The sequence below is a fragment of the Lathamus discolor genome, chromosome 2, assembly GCF_037157495.1.
Source record: "Lathamus discolor isolate bLatDis1 chromosome 2, bLatDis1.hap1, whole genome shotgun sequence".
NCBI lineage: Eukaryota > Metazoa > Chordata > Aves > Psittaciformes > Psittacidae > Lathamus > Lathamus discolor.
Window position 1 is genome coordinate 156653095 of NC_088885.1, and position 22330 is coordinate 156675424.

Here is a 22330-nt window from a genome sequence, read left to right on the forward strand (position 1 = left end):
CCAGAACCATGTCTGCTCTGAATATTTTCTATGGAATTATCAGTCATGATTTGGAACAATCTGTTCATCATTGGTGCCTTCACACAATGGGAATGACACCAGGAAGAGCCCTTTATGAAAAGTCCTCAGCGAGCCTGCTGAGGACACTGAGCTGCATGGTGTGCTTGACACATGGGAGGGAAGCGATACCATTCAGAGGGTACTGGATGGGCTTGAGAGGTGACCACTGCCAGCCTCATGAAGTTCAACAGTGCCAAGTGCAAGGTCCTGAACATGGGTCAAGGCAATGCTAAGCGGAAGCACAGGCTGAGCAGAGGCTGGATTGAAAGCAGCCCTCAGGGGAAAGACCTGGGGGTGTTGGTCAATGAGAAGCTCCCCATAACCCGGCTTCAGTGTGTGCTTGAGCCCAGAACAGCGCACCACTCCACCCCTCCCACCCCCCCAATGTGCTGGGCTGCACCCCCAGAGCGTGAGCAGCAGCTCAGGGAGGGGATCCTGCCCCTCTGCTGTGCTCTGGGGCAGCAGCACAAGAGGGACATGGAGCTGTTGGAGCGAGTGCAGAGGAGGCCACGGAGATGCTGCAAGGGCTGGAGCAGCTCTGCTCTGGAGCCAGGCTGAGAGAGCTGGGCTGGGGCAGCCTGGACAACAGGAGGTTCCTTAAAGGGAGACCTGAGAGCAGCTCCAGTGCCTAAAGGGGCTGCAGGAAACCTGGAGAGGGGCTTTGGACAAGGGCCTGTAGGGACAGGCCAAGGGGAATGGCTTTAACCTGCCAGAGGGGAGATTTAGATGAGATATAGGAAAGAAGTTCTTCCCTGTGAGGGTGCTGAGGCATTGGCACAGGGTGCCCAGAGAAGCTGTGGCTGCCCCATCCCTGGCAGTGTTCAAGGCCAGGTTGGACACAGGGGCTTGGAGCAAGCTGCTTCTAGTGGAAGGTGTCCCTGCCTGTGGCAGGGGTTTGGAACTGGGTGAGCTTTAATGTCCCTTCCAACTCAAACCGTTCTATGAAAACGGAAATCACTCCTGAGACCACTTCTCAGATTTAGAAGCATGAGCAGTTATTGATTCAATTAAAGATGTTTCCTGATACAGCAAAAGTTGTCTTTAATTCCCAAGGCCGATAGTAATGACCTTTCCCTCCTATGGGAAGTTACGTCAATAGCACCCTTAAAGCATTTGTTAAAGTAATTGTGTGATACCATGGGACTTACATCCGACATCCAAAATGAACCATATACTAGAAAAATGCTATCCAAATGCTTAAGCATCAATAATGCTACATTTTCCACACAAGTTATCCTACTGCTTTTCAAGGGAACTACCCATGTTTGTAAACTCAGTGTACAAACACAGTACTGTGATGTGATGTTGGGTGGCAACCCTGAAGTACTGATAAAGGGCCTCTCTTTTGGTCATTAGCTACTACATGAGTAATGCAGTCAGAGATGATCAGAGCACAGCATCCTCCCATCTCCCCTGCACTGACAGCCATTTCCAGGCCAGTCTTACCAAGATTCACTTTCACAGATTAGTCACTGATCCATTTCATTCATCCACTACTGAGGAAGCAGTGACAAGGACTCTCCTACACTTTAGTCTGACCAGTTGTAAGACTTCTTAAAGCATCAATTAGTCTCAACCTAATAGGGACAAATGCTGAAAGCTCCCAAAGCGGTCAAAAGGAGCCTGAACTTAAGAAGTGGTTTGGGTTAGGTAAAATATTGTGCTTTTATTTCCATTTTCTGCAGGAAAAAGAATTGATCTCTTGTAAATTAGTTTCTCCACAATAAATACATATATACATGTGCACCCTGGGAAAAACACCCAACAACTTTCCATAGGTTTTGAAATCTCTCTACCTTTCTCCAACAAGGAAAAGGTTTTCATTAATTTGAAAACATTTAATGTTAACACGATTTTGGTAGTGGAAAACTATTCTTTTTCAGCTTTCCCCAACTGGCTGCAAGTCATCCATCTGGCCCAGTCTTATTTGCTTCCTTTGCTTTTGTTACTCACTTTTATGACTCTCTTATTTTCCTCTTAAAAAGCATGCATAATCCTGCCTGGTTTTCAATTAGGAGATAGAGCACATTCCTTGTAGATCTAAACCTCCACAGAAGGTGTCTGAAATTTGAAGTCTCCCAGTATAATCCTACTTCCTCTCCAGTCTGACTTCTTCATCCACCACATCACTGAAGACATAAGCCAAGTATCCAAGATAAAACTATTATAATATCTTCTAGCTGTGAAGCTTGTTCCTCAGCTTCACTGGTTTCAGCTACCTTTAAATAACACCTCCTGAATTATGTTCAAGAGCATTCCTCCTCTCTGCTCTTATCACTCCATTCATTTACTCCTCACCTATTCCTCTCCTAACCCTCTCCCAGATCCTCCATTTCAATTCTTGTTTCATTTCCCTCTCCTACATCTGATCTGCAGCAGCAAAGCAAATTTGGTGCAATGCAACATCTATATGCTTACAAAGCATTTAACATTATCGGATCTGGTCTCTAACGATGCCCCTCTGGCACCACAGTCACAGGAAAGCTCCACAGAGGATCATGGTAGACAGGAAAGACTTCCAAGAGCTCTGCCAGTGCAGGGAAGGAACAGCAATTCCTAGACACAAGTAATATTTTCTTGGGCTTAAGCCACGACAACCAGAGATGAGACAGAATTATAACCGTGTTACCTGCCTTGTTATTGCTGCTGCTACTTGTACACACAGGTTTTCAGACACTCTCCTGCATCTTGTGTGAAGAACTGTACACACACAGCTCCTCACCTTGAACAATGAGGAGATGGACCTGCTTGGAGCACTTCCAGCAGCAGCACCAAGAAGAAACCTATATAGAAGAATATACACAGCCCAGAGAACAACTGACCCATGGCCTTCAGCAGAAGTTCCAGAACAGCCAAGTTACCAACTCCAAGGCACTATTTGAAGGGACACAATGCTATGAAGATTTAGTAGCGTTGAAACCATTAGCAGTTTGGGATAAGTTGGTTTTAGTTGGTAAGCAGTTTGGTTTAGTGTGACGTGTCCCTGTCCATGGCAGGGGGGTTGGAACTAGATGATCTTGAGGTCCTTTCCAACCCTAACTATTCTATGATTCTATGATTCTATAACTGGTGTACAAGTACTAACTTCATCTTAACTTCATCTTAGTGACTTGGATAGCAGAAGAACATGGAAGACAGTCACTAGAATTTGGAAGATACTCACTAGACAACACAGAACCTAAGCACATCACCACAGAACACACCCACCTGGCCACCATCAGCCCCACCACCAGTTGTACAGAAACTTTTAACCGCATTGTTATAACCTAAGTGTGGAAAAAAGGGCAAACCTCAATAAGATCTCAAATCTGCATAGTATTAGAAACACAAACTAAAGGAGCCCACACATACAATCACCCCTTATTTGTGAAAGCCACTGAACAAAATCAGCTATAAAGAAAGATTTAACAACACAAGTTCAACATAAAACTGCTGTAACACAGACTCAGTCCAAAACCCTATTATATTTCAAGTGACAGCTGTGCATTAAGTACTCACTTTATATGCACATGGGCACCTGGTTTCCCCCTCCCCATTTCATCCTGTGTTTCAAATCCTTTTCAAGACTCACTAATTTCATCTTGCCTTTCTAACACCAACCTTGACTCAGCACCCACAAGGTCTTGCTTAATTTTACTCCTATCAACTTCAGGAGTCAGGTATTAAAGCAAATGTGGTTTATATACTTTTATTTTCACAACTTGCTGCAGTTCAGTTGCATAGTTCCAGTCTGTGATCTGCTGCTTGCTATAATACGACCAATGTTCCCACTCCCCCGGGAATACTGTAGTTCAGGACCTATTTCAACAGAACAAAAGAAAACACTTTAATGCAAATCCCATTTATCTTCAAAAGGCCATAGAAATAAACACATTAAACTCCAGAACCTGTTTCCTAGCAAGGGAAACTCCTGTGTTTCTGATTATGAAACAGTTTAAAGGTTCTGTTTGCCTTTAAGAGAAGTAAAAGCTGACTCAGTTGTAAAACTAAGCCAATGATACACTGTCTTTAAGAATTCCCTCTCCTCTTTTGCTGAAAGGAGAGCAAGGCACAGAAGTAGCTGTTGAAAGAACTGAACCAGCATGAGACCAGCACAACTGCCATCACACAAAGGAACTCACACCCTTGTACAAAGGCTGAAGAACCAGGGGCTTGTAGCGTATAATACAACTAAACTTTCACTTCATCTAAAGCCCCATTCTGGGAATTCAACATCTATGTATGCTGCACACCACCTTCTAAAGGTGCCTAATCTAAAGAAAGCCACGTGGTGGTTTCGTAATTTCACAGAGGCAACATATCTTCATAAATAAGGGAATGAAATCCCAAGTACTAAAGCTGGATTTAGTGCTAAAGGGGGTTTGGAACAAAATGATTTTAAGTTCTTTTCAACTCAAACCATTGTATGATTTCTTGCAACAATTAAATATTGACATGAACTCTGGGCAAAAAGTAGAACAGGAACACATTCGGTGTTATATCCTGCTCCTTCTTTTGACTCCATCCTTCAAGTACGTTTCACAGGAGCTTTTTGTTCTTTGTATTTCCATCCACAGCCCGAGAAATACAAGTAATAAACTCAGTCTAATTCAGAATATTCCCACAGGAGAAGCACATGTTTTATGCTTTTTGTTCCCCCCATTTCTCTTCTAAAATTTCATCTTTAAACAGTGCCATCAAATACATGGGCAAAATGAAAGGAGTATTCACTTCTGGAAATGGATTGATTTTTTGTGACACCCACAGATATTGAATATGTCCTAAACAATTTATGCACACTAAGGTATATAACAACAGTGCTATCCCCTCCTTGGAGAAGATCTCACTACCGGACGAAGTCCCACAGTTTACAAAGTCAACGCAAAAGAAGAAATCCATATAAAGCTGAAATTATCCCATCGTCTTGACAATGAAGATTTCCTGTCCAGTCTGACCAGGTGCTTAATAACTGATTAAACAGTCTAACACAAATGACACGAGGAGGCTTCCCCTTGCCTCCATAGGGTTGGGGGGGGGGGGGGGGGTAAATGACTTTTAGTTTCCCAGACCAAAGCAGGCAGCTTCACAAAAGCTCACACACATGGCATAGATGTACACTTAGCTTCACCTTTTAGCTTGAAGGCTGCCTGGAAACTCAGATGTAGCACTAATTCCAGCAGCTTCTGCCTCTCAATTTCGAGTGTTTAAGAAGCTCTCAGATGTAGGAGTTTATTCACTTTCAATATCTCAAAGGCAGGGTGCGGCACCACACCGGCTTCCAGCAGAGGCTGTACTGAGCACAACCATGCACTCCGTTCTATACCCACTGTCACGGAAGATTACTTAATTCTCTTTCCCAGTCTCAGGAGTAACTTACTCCTTCTTCCATGACAAAACACTCTGACTTGCTTTAAAACAGATTCATTGGATTTACAATTATGAGGAAGCTACTGGTGCAACACCAAAACACAAACTATTGTATCAAAGAGTATTGTATCAAAAAGTATAGATTCACCAGAAGTTCCTATTACTCTGAAAGCAAAGCTCAGTTTATTAATAGATAATAAAATATACCACTAATTAAAGGGTGATACCAAAAGGAATAAGAAAAGCCATCATCTAAGGCTACTTTCTTGCACAGGAAGTTAACGCACATACATCTTGCATGTTTTCTTCCATTAAATTTGTAGGTGTATATATTGCTCTTTAGCACAACCTGGTTTTCAAGCCACATCGAGGTAACACCTGATTCCAAACAAGAGCATGACCCTTTCATTTACCGAAAACGACCATCTCTCCATGCCCTTTACAGCAGTAACTGCGAACAGCATTCCAAAGAAAATACAAGCTGCTCCGCCTGCAACAGATTCACAACAGAGCTGCACAGTCCCAGGCAAAGCTAGGAAGAGAACAGAGAGGAATTGCTTACAAGAGCTCAGAGAAAACAGTTGCTGGAGTTGCTGTCGACTACTTTTTGACTATCAGCATACACCTGAAAATAACAACCCCACGTTCTCTTACCTGTTCACATCACTAAAATCACTGCTGCAGAGGTCTCGAGAGGCCATACTGCCAGTGTGCCACCCCTGAGGCAGGGATCAACAGCATTTCTTTTCTGACACATCTGATTTGTTCTTAAAGACCATCAGTGACAAAGTCCCCCTCCCTAATGTATTCCAATGGTTTGTTGTTCTCAGCATTAGAAGTCTTCCTCCCGAAGAAGCAATCCAAGTTTTCCATCCTATTAAGTCAACTATTGCTTGGTTTAGCCCCCATAAGCCTTTTTCTTCACTCTTGTAGTAGCCTGATGTATTTGTGCAACTGAAGACTACAAGGAGATGAAAAGTTAACATCTTCGTGTTTTCTGTTCTCGCCCATCACATTCTTGGGTATCTTTTGCTACTAAAAGTATCCAAGAGAGGAAAACCCCTTCTCCATGTAGTGCCCAAAACTGAAATCCCAACTAAATCCTAACAGTACTGAACAGAACAGGTACTCCCAAGTATTCACCCCCTTGCTACAGCACAGCTCTGCACCAGCAGAACAAGGTTAATCACAAACTGAGCACCAATGAATCAATAACCTGCACATCCCAGTTTCGCTCTTGTGCGACTTGAGAAGTTTGTTTTGAGCAGATATTTGAACACCACAATTCAAAATGCACTAAACAAAACAGGAAGAGAGGCTGTAGCATTGAGGCACCAGGACTAGCACAGAAAACAGCCAGCTTTGTGACTTATACAAACTCTAGTGAAAATTAAAAGAACTAATAAACCAACTGGAATACGGAAGCATCTATTTCAGTGCTTAAGCCTCAAGTAGAAAATGAGCCCTGATAAGAACTCAGAATTCCTTTTTTACCATTAATTAACAGCATTCCTATAACGGTGCTGTTACCACTGGCCAGAACAGAAACTGACATTTGTAACATTTGTCAAGAGCTTCACTGCAAGCAAGAGCCCCTTCCACGTCTGCAGCACATAAAGGTCTCCCAAGTAAAGGCTGGCGATGGAAAACAAGTTCAAAACATCACAAAATTCAATGCAATTAAATCAATGTAATTAATTGCAAATCAATGCAATTAAAATCAATGAAAAAAAAATCTTCAATGCAATTAAAACTGGAATTTAAGAGATTAAAACCCTCCAATTTGTGGACTGGGACATGCAGCTTTATATACTTATTCTCAAGCAGCTTTTTTTTTCCCTACTCATAAAACTGAGTGCATTTATTTAGTAAATGCAAATGCAGTTCGGAGTCGGGCATCGTGAAAGGTTAATGAACACACTGACAAAGGTGAATTAATTGCAACAGCCATGCCAAGGCTCATCCCAAGCAGCAAGATGGCACCTTAAATGAAGCACTTTGAACCCACATCATGATTTCTCCTTCTCCTCGTGAGGGGTACTTCAAATCTCTCTATAGAAAAACAGTTCACGACAAACCCTGAGCAAAGCACTGTCTGTACTTTATAGAGGAATGAACAACGACACAGTCATCAAAAGGAAAAGAAGCAGCAAGAGAAGAGGCAGAAATACAATTCTTGCCTCTTGACTTCCTATACTGCAGTTGTATCAGTGTTTCCCATCTCTTCCCACCACTGGTTAACAAAAACAGTGGTAACAGGCACAAGACGTCTGGGGCACGGGCAAAAATACAAGAACACCTCCATCAAGTTCTTGAACTTGCTGAGGAAAATGGTGAAGAAAAGGAGATAAGGACTAATACGGAATTCAAGTATGAAGTTTAACTCTTTACAGATAGTTCAAACAACTGAGCTATGAAGCTACCTGTTATATGCTCCTTTGGTGCGCTACTGCCTCCAGTGTAAAATCCATTATGAAGAAGCATCTCTGCCTTTAAACAGCTTCTCCTGCAGAAGAGCAGCAGTGAAGAAGCAAAGGGGATGAAGGAGCAATCTCCTAAAACCTGAGGTATAAGGAGGCTTAAAAGAACCACAAGAGCATTCAGTCACTAGCAAAAGGAATTTCTGCTTGAAGAGTATTAGGAATAGCAAAAGAAAAAACCTGGTAAACAGCTTGGGGAATTAACAAAAAATGAAAAGGAACATTAAACAGTGACTTTATTTTTCTCCTTTCTGGATTAACCTTTACTTGGGAAAGGTGGGCAATAAAAACTCCAGTCTTCTAAACCAGAATACAACTCTTCCCCCTCACAGGGGGGATTACAATTGCCCAGTCCAGAAAAGGAAATCAAGAACAGATACCTATGCGAAAACAAGAAAATACCACCACATTTTATGCTTTTATGGTGTCTTTCATAGAAAAAAAAAACATTTAAAGATTGCCTAAAATCACTAAGAATAAATTCTCTTTCCAAAATCACAGAATTTCTGGATCTCAATGCTACAGAGTATTACTGAGGACATACCTGCCTCAGTGTTCACACTGAACATACAACCTACAGCAGACAGGATGAAACGGGCATTGACCGATATAAATCACCATTGGGTCTTACTCAGACACTGAGATTTAAAAGTCTCACTAGTACCTTCAGTAGCAGGAATGCTGAAGGCTATGCTAGGAAATGCAATATCAAATGTTGATGGACTAGAGACTTCCTGGCTATTGTACATCCCATGGATTGTATCAGTAAATACTCCTGGCAGCATTAAGAAAGGCCTGGGGAGAAGAGCCAAGTACCTGGTTAAAAAGGTGCCTTCAGACCTGTCAGACATCATCATTTAGCTCATCCTGAGCTTCTGCTGAACTAGACTTCTCTTATTCCCTGCAAGCGAATTATTTGCTATTCCAGCAGCAAGGAAACGGGAAAGAGCACAGCTCCTTCTTCCCATATGAAAATAAGTAAATAAAAAAAAATCAGCTGCTGCTTCAAATCCTTCCCAGGAACTTCAATGGGACTAAAGGAAAAATTGTCTCTGCTTTCCAGAGATACTTCCCAGCCCCAGATGGTCCCTTCCCTCTCCCCTCCCCCAACCCCAAATCAAACAAAAGCAGGAATTGCACATTTTCATGTGGGTAAACAATGAGAACCCCATGCCTGGCAGCAGGAAGCAGGAACAGTTCACAGGCACTGGAGCCCTCTGACCTCCTTCTTACTGTCCCCAACAGTGCGAACAGCTTCGGCTCTATCCCTACATCTGCAAAGGCAACAGAAATCCCTCATTTAAGGGCTCTTGACATATACACCGTCTAAATGCTTCTAAATTTGTTGTTCATCAACGTATCTACAATAGCAGCAAGAAAGATGTAATCTCCTACTACGGTCTCCAGGACAACTGATGCATGTTTGGTTATATGCATTTGCTCAAAAGAAAGGCAATTAGTTTAGGGTCTTAAAATGAGTTAAATTACAGCTCCACGGGCAGGGAAAGGGTCAAGATTAATCTTATGGATTAAGCTCTAAACTGACCTATATTAAACTCTATGAAGTTGGAACCCTGCAGCAAAATGAAACCAAGTTGAGTGCTTCTCAGTTCCCCTTCCCGGTGGGAAAGAAAGCACTTTAGTGCACTGGGAAGCTAACAAAAACTACTGAAGCTTTTCTGCATGTCCTTTCTGCACTGAGCATGATAAAAAAAGGCAGAAGACCAGTGCAGAGAGTGGAAAAAACAGTCTTGAAGTCACAGGGAACAAAGGAAATCCAGTACAGGAGAGCATTACCAGTTCAACCATGGAATACTGCAGATCTGAAGACAATTTAGCTCTACCCATAGTCAACACTGATGCAAAGGAATCATCAGCTATTCTCTACCAAAGCCTGGTGCCATCAGGTTTTGTTATTTACCTCTTCCATGCTGATTTCTACTTGACACAAGTTGTATTCAAATGTTGTAAACCAGATTTCAGAAGCTATTTCCCAATTCCTTCTTCATTTACTGACACCACCAGTGATGTGCTCCTCCAGATTTCAAGTACTGTTGGAGCCAGAGAGCATTTGGTTTATGTGGTTCTGCCATCCCTGAGACTATTTCTTTCCTATACCCAATTCCCTGTGTCAGCTCCCTTCACCAGCCACTGATTAAGCTTTCAGAACATCCCTTTGCAAGTTTTCGTAGTTTACACCTTTCAGCACAAGACATCACACATGTCTCGTGTCTGCTTTAACAGAGGAAATCAGATCAAGCCACATCTGAAGTATTCTGTGGGTTTGGTTCTTTGATGATTTTTATTTGTGAGGTTGGGGTTGGGTTTTTTTAAATGATTTTCTGTTCATGGAGACCTAACCCTCAAAAGTTCCCCCAACTGCAAGACTCACATCCCACTGTCAGGAACACTAACTGCTGAGCAAGCAAACTCCCACCTTCAGAAGCTTATAGAAAGAACATGAAGTTGCAAAGGAACAGGATAGGGAAAATAAACATTTAAGCCTAAAGCACAAAACCTGAAGGTCTTTAAACAGTTCAGATCCCTAACAGCCACTTTGCTCAACAGCTCATCTGATCAGCCTGAATATGGAGAGCAGGACATGAAAAATGAGAGCTTTTACAGAGATCTACTAGATCATCTCCACAGATGTTCTTATTCTCACACCCCAAGGAGACTACTTAAAACCAGCTATCTGGATATCATGTTTTCCATTTAATTTCCCATTCCTTCAACTTCCTGCCCTTCTAACAGACACAATAAAACACATTCATTGAATGCTGTGGTAAAATACACTGGGCTTCTGAGGTCCCTAAGTGGCAGTCACATAAAAACCAAGAGACTCACTTGAACTTGCTACCAATTCACAAACTCCAAACTTGCATTCATCTGCATTAAGCTCTAGGGGTTCTTCAAACACTTCAAAACAAAACAGACAGCTTTTAAGTACACCATAACTATCATATAGCAGTTACCATTCAGAGATAATCACTGTTGTTCAGGTGCTAAATAAGTACATCAAAATTAAGAGGTTTAGAGTGTTCCTAAATCATTTCTGCTGTTGTTCCATACAAGAGCTGAAAGTAAGGATTTGCTTATTGCAGTTTTTAATATCCTGACCTCTAATTCAAACCTTTCCAACAAATTCAGTCAATATGTTCATGTTTTCATGTTACTCAGCAATGGCACTTAAAACTTTAGATTTACAATAACAGGAGATGAGAGGAAACCCAGATTCAGCCTGGAAACCACATCCAATGGAGCTAAATCAGTGTCACATTTGAAGTTTCAGTGACAGCTGTCTGAAATGAAGACTCAAATGTACATAAACCCCATGTTTTCACTGCTTGTATCCCAGAGTGGCAGCTGTTACACAAGGAAAAAAAAAAAGCTAGAGCACAAATACTACCATAAAAGTGTCCTTTTCACATACTTTCTACCAACGTATTGAAATTCATCCAGAACATGAGTACAGAGGCACCTTCTGCAATAATCTACAGCAAATGTAAAGCTACAAATGTTCAATTTAAGACAAGAAGACTAAAAACATTTGAGCTTTGAATGAACAGATTTTAAAGCAAATTACAACCTACTTATAGGTACCAATATTCTCCAAAACATGACTATTGTTTAAACACCAGTGCAGGCAGCTGCTAAAAACCTGTAAGTGAACAGACACATGTATATTTAAGAACATCCAGCGACACAACCTGAAAACTGCACTTTGAGAACACAAAGTTCTCTGTCATCGTGAAAAAGACTTCTTCACAAATCCTGAGAGATATAACAGGGATGGAAATAACAGAATAGCCTGTATTGTTACTGCGAGTGTTGCATCATATGAAAGTACTGCTACGTATGGACATGCCCACTACCAGGGGAAGAAAACACACACACATTTTGTTCCGCAAATGGCAAGAAGCAACCTCTTGTTTCTCGAGTTTCTCTTACCGAGAACAACCACATTTAGAGATGCATTAAAAATCAGAAGACAATCTCCTAAACCATCAAAACCACCTCGTTTGCTACTTCACCTCCAAAAAGCACTCCTGCTTTTCTCCCCTTCAAGCACCCCCCAGGAATCTATTAGCTTGGGGAAGGAACTTACAAAAACCAAGATTCCCCCATTCAACTGTTAGTCATCCTGTGGTAAACCTTTATAACCCAAAAAAGACCATTCAGCAGCACGCAACATACTTAGAAGCAAAGTTACATCACTGGATATGTAGAAGTTGAAACCATTTTAAAGATATTTCAACAAATTGTGTGCTCAACACACACTGAATAGTCTAAGAACACTCCTTTCTGGATGATTAAGTACCAGACACACTACTAGTTATTACTACACATACTGAGTACTTTTACTAATACCTAAGGCTGAGGACAAATAAAGCTTAGAGATTCTGACAAGTATGAACTAGGCCATCTGCCCTTCATGTGGCCATTTCAACTTCCCCACCAAATAAAAAGTCAACCAACACAAACATTAAGCCACATTCTACAGAAAAATGGATTTGAGACATAATAGCGCAAAAGACAAATTAATTCCTCAACTGTTTCTCCTGTTGAACAGGACTGAATGACAGCCCTGTGAGAGAACGGTTGTGTCCCAGCAACTGGAGTCTCTTCCCTCTTTTGGGTGTTTTGTTAACAGTACCTCAGAGTTTAGGTCCATTAGATGTATTTCATGGGCTCCAATCTCTGCATTCCTTACAGAATCTCAGCCATAAAGAAAGCCAAAGGCTGTGGCACCCATCCACAAACCACACCAACACAGGCAAAGGTGTTCCAACAAAGATAGGAGGTAGGATAACAGCCCGATTCCAGAGGTAACAAAAAAGGAGCCGGGTGGAGAAAGGAAGTGGTGGAATTCTGGACATGGGCACCCTCGGTAAGATAACAAACTGTTCCAAATAACAACGTAACAGTTAATATTTTCTGGCCCAAATCCAGTTATGTTCTTGACCTTACCCAGGTTTAACAGAAACAGAAATGATAAAGGCAGATTAGCTCTGAGGAATGTGGGGCTTTTCCAGTTAACACGGGAAGGGGAAAGAAAACATATTAAACAACCAAATGAGTCCGACTGTTTTAAGGGACACAGCAATACCACGCCACTTCTAAGCTACCATTTCGATTAAATACTTCAATATGGATCCCCAAGTGCTCCTCCTTTCGAGTGAACTTTTTGTTCACCGCATTTACTACGGCACTGCTCTTATCCTACTCAAAGTGCCAAAATCTGAGCTGCTGGCTGATGCTGCAGAGTGCCAGGGCCTACGGGATACACTTGAATGAGAGTGACTGCGAGTCAGCTAACACAGAAACAATACAGAGAACAGCCTTCCAGCCAGGCAAAAGAAGGGGAAATCAAAGAGAAAGATTACCCCCTGTTCCAAAAGAGCATCATCCGAGTAAAGGAAGTTTGGGAAGAGAATGGATGTGAAAACTGGCGATATACAGCACATGGTTCCAAATTAGTCCCAGGGATTAAGGGGAAAGATACTCTGCTCCAGCTGCAGAGGTACGATCCTCACTATGCTCCAAAATCGGGTTTACAACCGGAAAGGAAAATATATCGGATTTCTTCAAGAAGTGCAAAGGCTCCTCTGTGTAACCCAGCCTCTGTGGGCCCATCAGCAGCCACGCTGGGAACACTTGCTCCGGGTTAAACCGTGCCTGTGAGCACAGCGCTGCTTTGGCCCACGCGATCCCACTCTCCAGCGAGCCCAGGAACAGAACAAACCCCCTCTTTAGAGAAACCCAAACCCACACGCACAAAACCCTAAACGCCAAAACCACCCAAGAACAAACACACAGGGAAAGAACAAACCTCAGCGCTTCCCCCGCGCCTCTATCAGGCCACCACGGATTCAGCAGCGCCTGGGGACAGGCAGAGGCAGAGGCAGGCAGCCCGGCTCCGGAGCGAGCGGACACCCCCTCGGTCTCCTCCTCCCTTCCCGTTCCCTTTGTTTACCCCACGGACCGTCCCGCTCCGCCTCACCGAGCGCCTCCCGGCACATCCGGCGGCACCGACCGGCGCGGCCGAGCCCCCGAGGCGGGCGGGGAGCGAGGGAGCGGCGGGGCTCGCCTCCGGGCCCGGCGGCGCGGCGCTGCTCCGCCCGCAGCCTCCTCTTCTGCCGTTGCCTTCCCACCCTGCCCGTCCCCGCAGCACCGCCCAGCGAGGCGCCGCTGGGGAGAGCGGCGGAGGCAGGGACGGAGGGAAGCGGCTCTGCCCGGACCCCCAGCCCACACCCCCGGAGCCCTCCGCTCGCACCGCAGCCGCGGGTACCGAACGCGTGCGGACACACGGGTCCCCGCCGCCCACCGCAGCCGCTCCCGAGGGACACAGCCGTAACGGGCGGCTCGACCCCCGAGGAGCGGAAAGGCAGGGACGGAGAACCCGCTCCCGCAGACCCCTGCCGCCTCCCCGTTATGCAAGCTGGGGCCGCCGCGCACCCCGCGCCCCTCCCGCCTCCCCTCAGCACTCACCGCGCCGCGGGCAGCCGCCTCCGGCCGGCGGAGGGGCTGTGGCAGAGGGGCGGGGAGGCAGCGGGCCCGTCCCGCCGGAGGAGGAGGAGAGGGGGGCACTGAGGCGGCCGCGCTGCCGCTGGGTGCAAGCGGCGGCCCCGCTGCGTGCGCTCCGTGCCCGCCCGCCCGGCCCGGCCACCCCAGGCCGCTCCCCGCCCTCCCGGCGCGCTGCACCATGGGATGCGCGGCTGCCCTCCCCGCCCGCTCCCCACACTAACATGGCTGCGGGCGGGGGGGTCACGCTGCCGCCCCTCGCACCGGGGGGCACCGCCCCGCCCCGCGCAGGCGCGGAGAGTGCGACTCAGGTGCCGCTGTCAGCGTCTGGTGCCTGAGCGGCCTCGGGGGTTCGTCCGTCGCTCCCTGAGGCAACGCAGAGCCTGAAGGGCCGGGGAACAGCGGGGGTAGCTCGGGAGCAGCCGAGGTTTAACCCCTTGTCCTCTGGGTTTTGGAGTGGCTCTGAAGCCCCGTCCTCGGTGTCTCCACTGGAGGCGTGAAAATCATAGAATCAATCACAGAACGGTTTGGGTTGGAAAGGACCTCAAGATCATCCAGTTCCAGCCCCCTGCCATGGGCAGGGACACCTCACACTAGACCATGGCACCCAAGGCTCTGTCCAACCTGGCCTTGAACACTGCCAGGGATGGAGCATTTACCACTTCTTTGGGCAACCCATTCCAGTGCCTCACCACCCTAACAGGAAAGAATTTCCTCCTTATCTCCAATCTAAACTTCCCCTGTTTCAGTTTGAACCCATTACCCCTTGTCCTATCACTACAGTCCCTAATGGAGTCCCTCCCCAGCATCCCTATAGGCCACCTTCAGGTACTGGAAGGCTGCTCTGAGGTCCCCACGCAGCCTTCTCTTCTCCAGGCTGAACAGCTCCAACTTCCTCAGCCTGTCTTCATACGGGAGGTGCTCCAGTCCCCTGATCATCCTCGTGGCCTCCTCTGGACTTGTTCCAACAGTTCCATGTCCTTTTTATGTTGAGGACACCAGAACTGTACACAATGCTCCAGGTGAGGTCTCACAAGAGCAGAGTAGAGGGGCAGGATCACCTCCTTCGCCCTGCTGGTCACGCTCCTTTTGATGCAGCCCAGGATACGGTTGCTTTCTGGGCTGCGAGCGCACACTGAAGCTGGCTCATGTTCATTTTCTCATCGACCAGCACCCCCAAGTCCTTCTCTGCAGGGCCGCTCTGAATCTCTTCTTTGCCCAGTCTGTAGCTGTGCCTGGGATTGCTCCGACCCAGGTGTAGGACCTTGCACTTGGCGTGGTTGAACTTCATGAGGTTGGCATCAGCCCACCTCACAAGCGTGTCAAGGTCCCTCTGGATGGCATCCCTTCCCTCCAGCGTATCAACCGGACCACACAGCTTGGTGTCATCGGCAAACTTGCTGAGGGCGCACTCAATCCCACTGTCCATGTCAGTGATGAAGATGTTAAACAAGACCGGTCCCAACACCCATCCCTGAGGGACACCACTCATTACCGGTCTCCAGCCGGACATCAAGCCATTGACCACAACTCTTTGTGTGCCTTAGACAAACTTGCTCTGAGGCCTTTTCTGGGAGCTCTGACCTTGCTTCATTTCCAGTAGCACAGTTCATAGAATCCCAGACTGGTTTGGGTTGGAAGGGACCTTAAAGCTCATCCAGTTCCAACACCCTGCCACGGGCAGGGACACCTTCCGCTACAGCAGGTTGCTCCAAGCCCTGTTCAACCTGGCCTTGGTGTTGATGTGGTTAACGTCTGCCTACTACCTAATCTAAATCCCCCTTCTGTCACGTTAAAGCCATTCCCCTTGGCCTGTCCCTACAGGCCCTTGTCCCAAGCCCCTCTCCAGGTTTCCTGCAGCCCCTTTAGGCACTGGAGCTGCTCTCAGGTCTCCCCTTCAGGAGCCTTCTCTTCTCCAGGCTGCCCCAGCCCAGCTCTCTCAGCCTGGCTCCAGAGCAGAGCTGCTCCAGCCCTCGCAGCATCTCTATGGCCTCCTCTGGGCTCACTCCAGCAGCTCCACGTCCCTCTTGTGCTGGGCTTTAAACTCAAAGAGGGGAGACTGAGATGAGCTCTTAGGCAGAAGCTCTTCCCTATGAAGGTGCTGAGGCGCTGGCACAGGGTGTCCAGAGAAGCTGTGGCTGCCCCATCCCTGACAGAGTTCAAGTCCAGGTTGGACACAGGGTCTCTAGTGGAAGGTGTCCCTGCTGTGGTGCTATGATTCATCTGAGCAAACATGGGTAGTTGACTTTCAGGTACGACAACTCATGCTCTTTAGCTTACCTGTTTATCGGTTTTCCAGGCACTATAGGGGAACTCAAGGGAGACAAATCTAGACTGTACATGCAATTTTTCAGGTGAATCCCACCTAAAATGCCCCATGCCCCTAAGGAAGCCACTCCATCAGGTGAGCTCTGAACATGATACAAATGCATTGAGCACCATATAATAAATTCAAAGGAAGGAAAGAAAGAAGGAAGGAAGGAAGATCAGTAAGGAAGATGTTCACAGTAACACACATGAAAAATTGGATGCTCTTGAGGGCTGGGATAGTAAAAATGGAAGGAAATGCATGAGTAAAACAGGAGTATATTTTCTGATTAATATACAGGGAAGGAGCAGTATAAATACTGGAAAGAGAAAATGAAAGAGAAAATGGAGCTTCATAAATGTTTATGACACGGTTGTTAGCAATAGTAGGGAATTGCTCTAAATGACCCTTCCCAGCATTTGATCCCCATTATTAACCATTTCTCCTTTGTCTCAGCCTCCATCCAAAGATGTCAAAGTGCTCTACCCTCCGAGCAAACTAGTGGAGAAGATTCCTGGGTTTCACACTGGAAAGCTGAGACAGTGTTGGAGTTGCCAGATTCACACATTGCTCACTGTATGAACAGACCTAGAAGGCAAATTGCTCCTCTCCACAGACATCCTACACATACAGGATAGCAGCAATACCTGCTTTATCCTATCCCTCTGCAGCTCAGGCTCGCACAGATTGCTAACTTAAGGCTCATGTTCTATCTGATCATATTCTCATGTTTGTCTCTAATACTTGAGCTGCTGCTTCTGCTGTCACCTTCCCCTGCAGAGGCACCAGCATTCAAGTAGACCCCGGTACCGCACCCCAAGTGGGGCACCCACAGGATCAGCACTGGATACATGAGCCGGCTTCAGTGTGCGCTCACAGCCCAGAAAGCCAACTGTATCCTGGGCTGCATCAAAAGGAGCGTGACCAGCAGGTCGAAGGAGGTGATCCTGCCCCTCTACTCCGCTCTTGTGAGACCTCACCTGGAGCATTGTGTGCAGTTCTGGTGTCCTCAACATAAAAAGGACATGGAACTGCTGGAACAAGTCCAGAGGAGGCCACGAGGATGATCAGGGGCTGGAGCACCTCCCGTATGAAGACAGGCTGAGGAAGTTGGGGCTGTTCAGCCTGGAGAAGAGAAGGCTGCGTGGGGACCTCAGAGCAACCTTCCAGTATCTGAAGGGGGCCTATAGGGATGCTGGGGAGGGACTCTTCATTAGGGACTGTAGTGACAGGACAAGGGGTAATGGGTTCAAACTGAAGCAGGGGAAATTTAGATTGCATATAAGGAAGAAGTTCTTTACTGTGAGGGTGGTGAGGCCCTGGAATCGGTTGCCCAGAGAAGCTGTGAATGCTCCATCCCTGGCAGTGTTCAAGGCCAGGTTGGACAGAGCCTTGGGTGGGATGGTTTAGTGTGAGGTGTCCCTGCCCATGGCAGGGGGTTGGAACTGGATGATCTTAAGGTCCTTTCCAACCCTAACTATTCTATGATTCTATTCTATGATTCTACTGATTTTATGTACAGCTTTAATAAACATTCTTCCTTTAGGTATCTTTCCAACTGTCTTTGCTTTACTAAATAAGTACTATCCCTGTGTTTTTATAACTTTATCCTCTGTAGGTTCTCTGGGCAACATCATTCTACCCATTTTCTTCCATTTTACAGGTGGAAAAAACCGAAGAGATGTGTGGGTGATTTATGGAGGAGACAGAGTAAAGCTGGAGCAGTGCTAACAGCTGTGAGTCTGAACCGTCTATTTCTGCTCAATCTTTTAGTAGTTACCCTCTTTCATATGGAAAAGAAGTTCTTGGGAGCTTTCCCGTTGGTTTTAATGGGATGAGGCAAGCCAAAATAATAGATCAAGTTGATGTTTTGTGGCAATTTGTTTCTGTTTCAGGTCCTTGTGATGATTTTTAGCTTGGTTTCTTGTTGCTTTCTTTCATCAGCAAAATGCTTGTAAAAACACACTGATTTTGGTGAAGCACTTGCTAGGAAATCTCCCTTATGTTTCAGAATGTAATTTTTAGTCAAATGTAGAGGAAGTTCCATCAAAGCTGATGATCCAAGCTCACAGCTGGCAGAGAGGAGCTGTGCTCGCGTCCAGTGACTGAGAAGTTACGTGATGGTTTCAGCAGAAGCTCATGGGACATGAGCGGGATGATAGTCATGGCTTCTGCATGGACTACAAGGCATCCAAATTCAAATCTCTGCCATTTTCCCCTCTCCATTTCAGGCCCTCATCCAAACTATTTGCCTGTGAGAAAGGTGCTTCCAGAAGCTTCCCTCCTATTGAGAGGACACTGAATTGCTCTCTGATTACCCCTGTTTTCTCAGTTGATAACAGCAGATCCCAGGTAATTCACCTAAATCTTTACATAGGTACATAGGATACATAGGTATCTTTACGTACCTCGCCTGGAGCATTGTGTGCAGTTCTGGTGTCCTCAACATAAAAAGGACATGGAACTGCTGGAACAAGTCCAGAGGAGGCCATGAGGATGATCAGGGGCTGGAGCACCTCCTGTATAAACCTTTATAAGCTGAGACTTACACCTTTGCCTTGAAGATGCTTCTTTTCTTCTGATTCTTGAGAACTTGCAGAAAAGTAAAACAATTTTCTTGCCCTGTCTGCACAGAGGTTGTTGGAAGGTAGGAAAAAGTCCCCTTATAATTTATTATCTAATGATTAACATTGAGGCAAGACATTCAGTTCAATGCTAACGGTGTTATTTGTCCAGTCCGTGCCATTATCTCATTTAATTTACAGTGATTATTAAACCTGTGCTGCATTGGAATAAACAAAAAGGTAGGAAACTTCATTACAGTGCAGCATGTATTGTCTTTCCTTTTATTAAGTTATGGAGCTGGGGATAATGGCTCTAAAGAGAACTAGTTCTTTCCAGTGGTTTTGCAGTGAGGCATTCCAGCTTTTCTGCAGGATGGTAAATATTCATTAAAGCAACGAGAGAGAGCAGGCTTGTGAGAGACAGGTAGCTCTGAAGTGCAGGGCTGCTTCAAGCTGTGATGGTGAAATGCAGGGGGATTTGGAGAAAAAAAAAAGGAGGAAATGGCAAGATGTTAAATATTTCACAAAATACACAGTAATGTTCTTCATCAGAAAAGGAGCGTTACTCCTTTTGAATCCTCTAAATCAACCTCAGGTGAAGAAGTCTTCAACTGCGTACACGAGTCTACATAGAGCTGGCACTGGTGATGGGAAAGGATATAGTGAATACCTAATTTATAAGTAGACAGAAATAAAACAACAATGCCTGTATCATTAGTTACAATCTGCTGCTGTCCTGATGCTGTAGATTGTTCCCATGGGGGAGTTCTCATGTTTAAGCAGTAGAGCCAGTGGCATGAGTAACCCCAAGGGATCAGGTCCTACTTTAGCAGTGCATAATGCCACCCAGATGGAACGTTACAGCAGTCAAGGGCACAGTGGGACGTGCAGCCTCATGGTTAGAGGGTACAGACTTAACCAACTAAAGACTTAAGGTCTTTAGTTGAGGTACAGACTTAGCTAACTGAAACCAACCGCTGGTTTGCGTGACCAGCAGGTCGAAGGAGGTGATCCTGCCCCTCTACTCTGCTCTTGTGAGACCTCACCTGGAGCATTGTGTGCAGTTCTGGCGTCCTCAACATAAAAAGGACATGGAACTGTTGGAACAAGTCCAGAGGAGGCCACGAGGATGATCAGGGGACTGGAGCACCTCCTGTATGAAGACAGGCTGAGGAAGTTGTGGCTGTTCAGCCTGGAGAAGAGAAGGCTGCGTGGGGACCTCAGAGCAGCCTTCCAGTACCTGAAGGGGGCCTATAGGGATGCTGGGGATGGACTCTTCATCAGGGACTGTAGTGACAGGACAAGGGGTGATGGGTTCAAACTGAAGCAGGGGAAGTTTAGATTGGAGATAAGGAGGAAGTTCTTCACCATAAGGGTGGTGAGGCACTGGAATGGGTTGCCCAGGGAAGTTGTGAGTGCTCCATCCCTGGCAGTGTTCAAGACCAGGTTGGAGAGAGCCTTGGGTGACATGGTTTAGTGTGAGGTGTCCCTGCCCATGGCAGGGGGTTGGAACTGGATGATCTTCAGGTCCTTTCCAACCCTAACAACGATTCTATTCTATAAAGGCACCAAAATGTTAATCATGTTAATACACACATCACAGAATCATATAACCTGGGTCCGGGTTGGAAGGGACCTTAAAGCTCATCCAGTTCCAACCCCTGCCACAGTCAGGGACACCTTCCACTAGAGCAGCTTGCTCCAAGCCCCTCTGTCCAACCTGGCCTTGAGCACTGCCAGGGATGGGGCAGCCACAGCTTCTCTGGGCACCCTGTGCCAGCGCCTCAGCACCCTCACAGGACAACTTCTGCCTAAATTCCAATCTAAATCTCCCACAATCACCAACCCATAATCCCTATATTTTCATTTAGTTAACCTGGTATTGCAAAAACTAGTATTTTTTTTCCTGTTTTGTCCATACACATTTCTGGTTCTTTGTCATCAATCAGTTCGAGTCAGCTTTTTGCAGGAACTGTGACATTAACATCATCAGGCTGTTCCCTGTCAAATCCCTCCCCAGATCCCTTCAGCTTCTTTGGTGAGCTCACACTTGTGCTGTAGAGCCCCTTGATGTGTAAAATGTATGAGGTGATTTGATCAAAGGAGTTCTTGTACTTCATGCAAATTTCAACACATTCATAGCAGGCAGATGTGAATGTATAGATCTGATCCTCCTCATCTCCACTGGGCCCCTGGGACATCGATCCAGCCAGCAAGGGGAGGGGGGATTGGTGAAGAATAACTTCTTTATTTCATTTTAAGACTGTGTTAAGCTTTATCCATGCACAGTAACATGAATGTGCTGAACACCTACCATATAAAAGGTTACAATGACCATGTTTGGGGAAAATGGTCTTTTTCCTTTCACCTTTTTTCAACATCTGAGCAAATGGCAGGAAATCTTCCTGCAGTCCTTCCAGCTGCTTCAAATGGCATTTTAGACATCAGAGAATAGTGTTCTGTAGATTTCTTTTCAAACACAGAACCGAATACATTAAGTAAGGAGACTGTTTTCTGTGGGTAGTAGTGGCCATTGCTGACTAATCCTGTTTGCAATAAATGGTTCTGAATGTATGTGAATATTGTATCTTCCAATGTTTTATTTTCCAGTCTCTGTTTATTCAGCTCTAGTATCTATGAATTTGTTACCAACCTAAGTTTTATTTCCAGGTAGAAGGAGTTCTGATGAGACAGGGTGACCAGTCGTCTTGGAATCTGTCCCAGAATCATGAAGACTTTGCTACTACTTTGATTCAGATTTTAGAGGTAGGACACAGGACTAGTACTTGTTCCGTATGCCTTTCCTTTGAGCTGTAGGGTTCTCCTCATCTTCCTTAAAGTTGTGGCCTTGGAAATGTACTCTTTCTCTCCTAACAACAGAGTGGGAGATAGGGGCTCTAACTGCCAGGTCATTGGCTTTGAGAGCTGTGTTGAGCTGTGGGACATAGTGAAGAGGACATATTCTAGCACTTATTTCAGGGGTGGAGTGGATCTTCCCCTCCTGCACCCTGTCTCAGAGGCAATCCATTACATTTTCCTCTTCTTAT

General features: G+C 45.7%; 1 protein-coding gene across 2 annotated transcripts in view; it reads right to left on the minus strand.

The window, feature by feature from the left end:
• PTK2 (protein tyrosine kinase 2) overlaps window positions 1-14563 on the minus strand; it is a 202758-nt gene extending 188195 nt beyond the window's left edge. For both annotated transcript variants that reach the window (XM_065669026.1, XM_065669025.1), the window contains exon 1: window positions 14379-14563. The gene's annotated coding sequence lies outside the window, so the exon portion shown is untranslated. The remainder of the gene's footprint in view (window positions 1-14378) is intronic.
• Between the last annotated feature and the right edge of the window lie 7767 nt (window positions 14564-22330).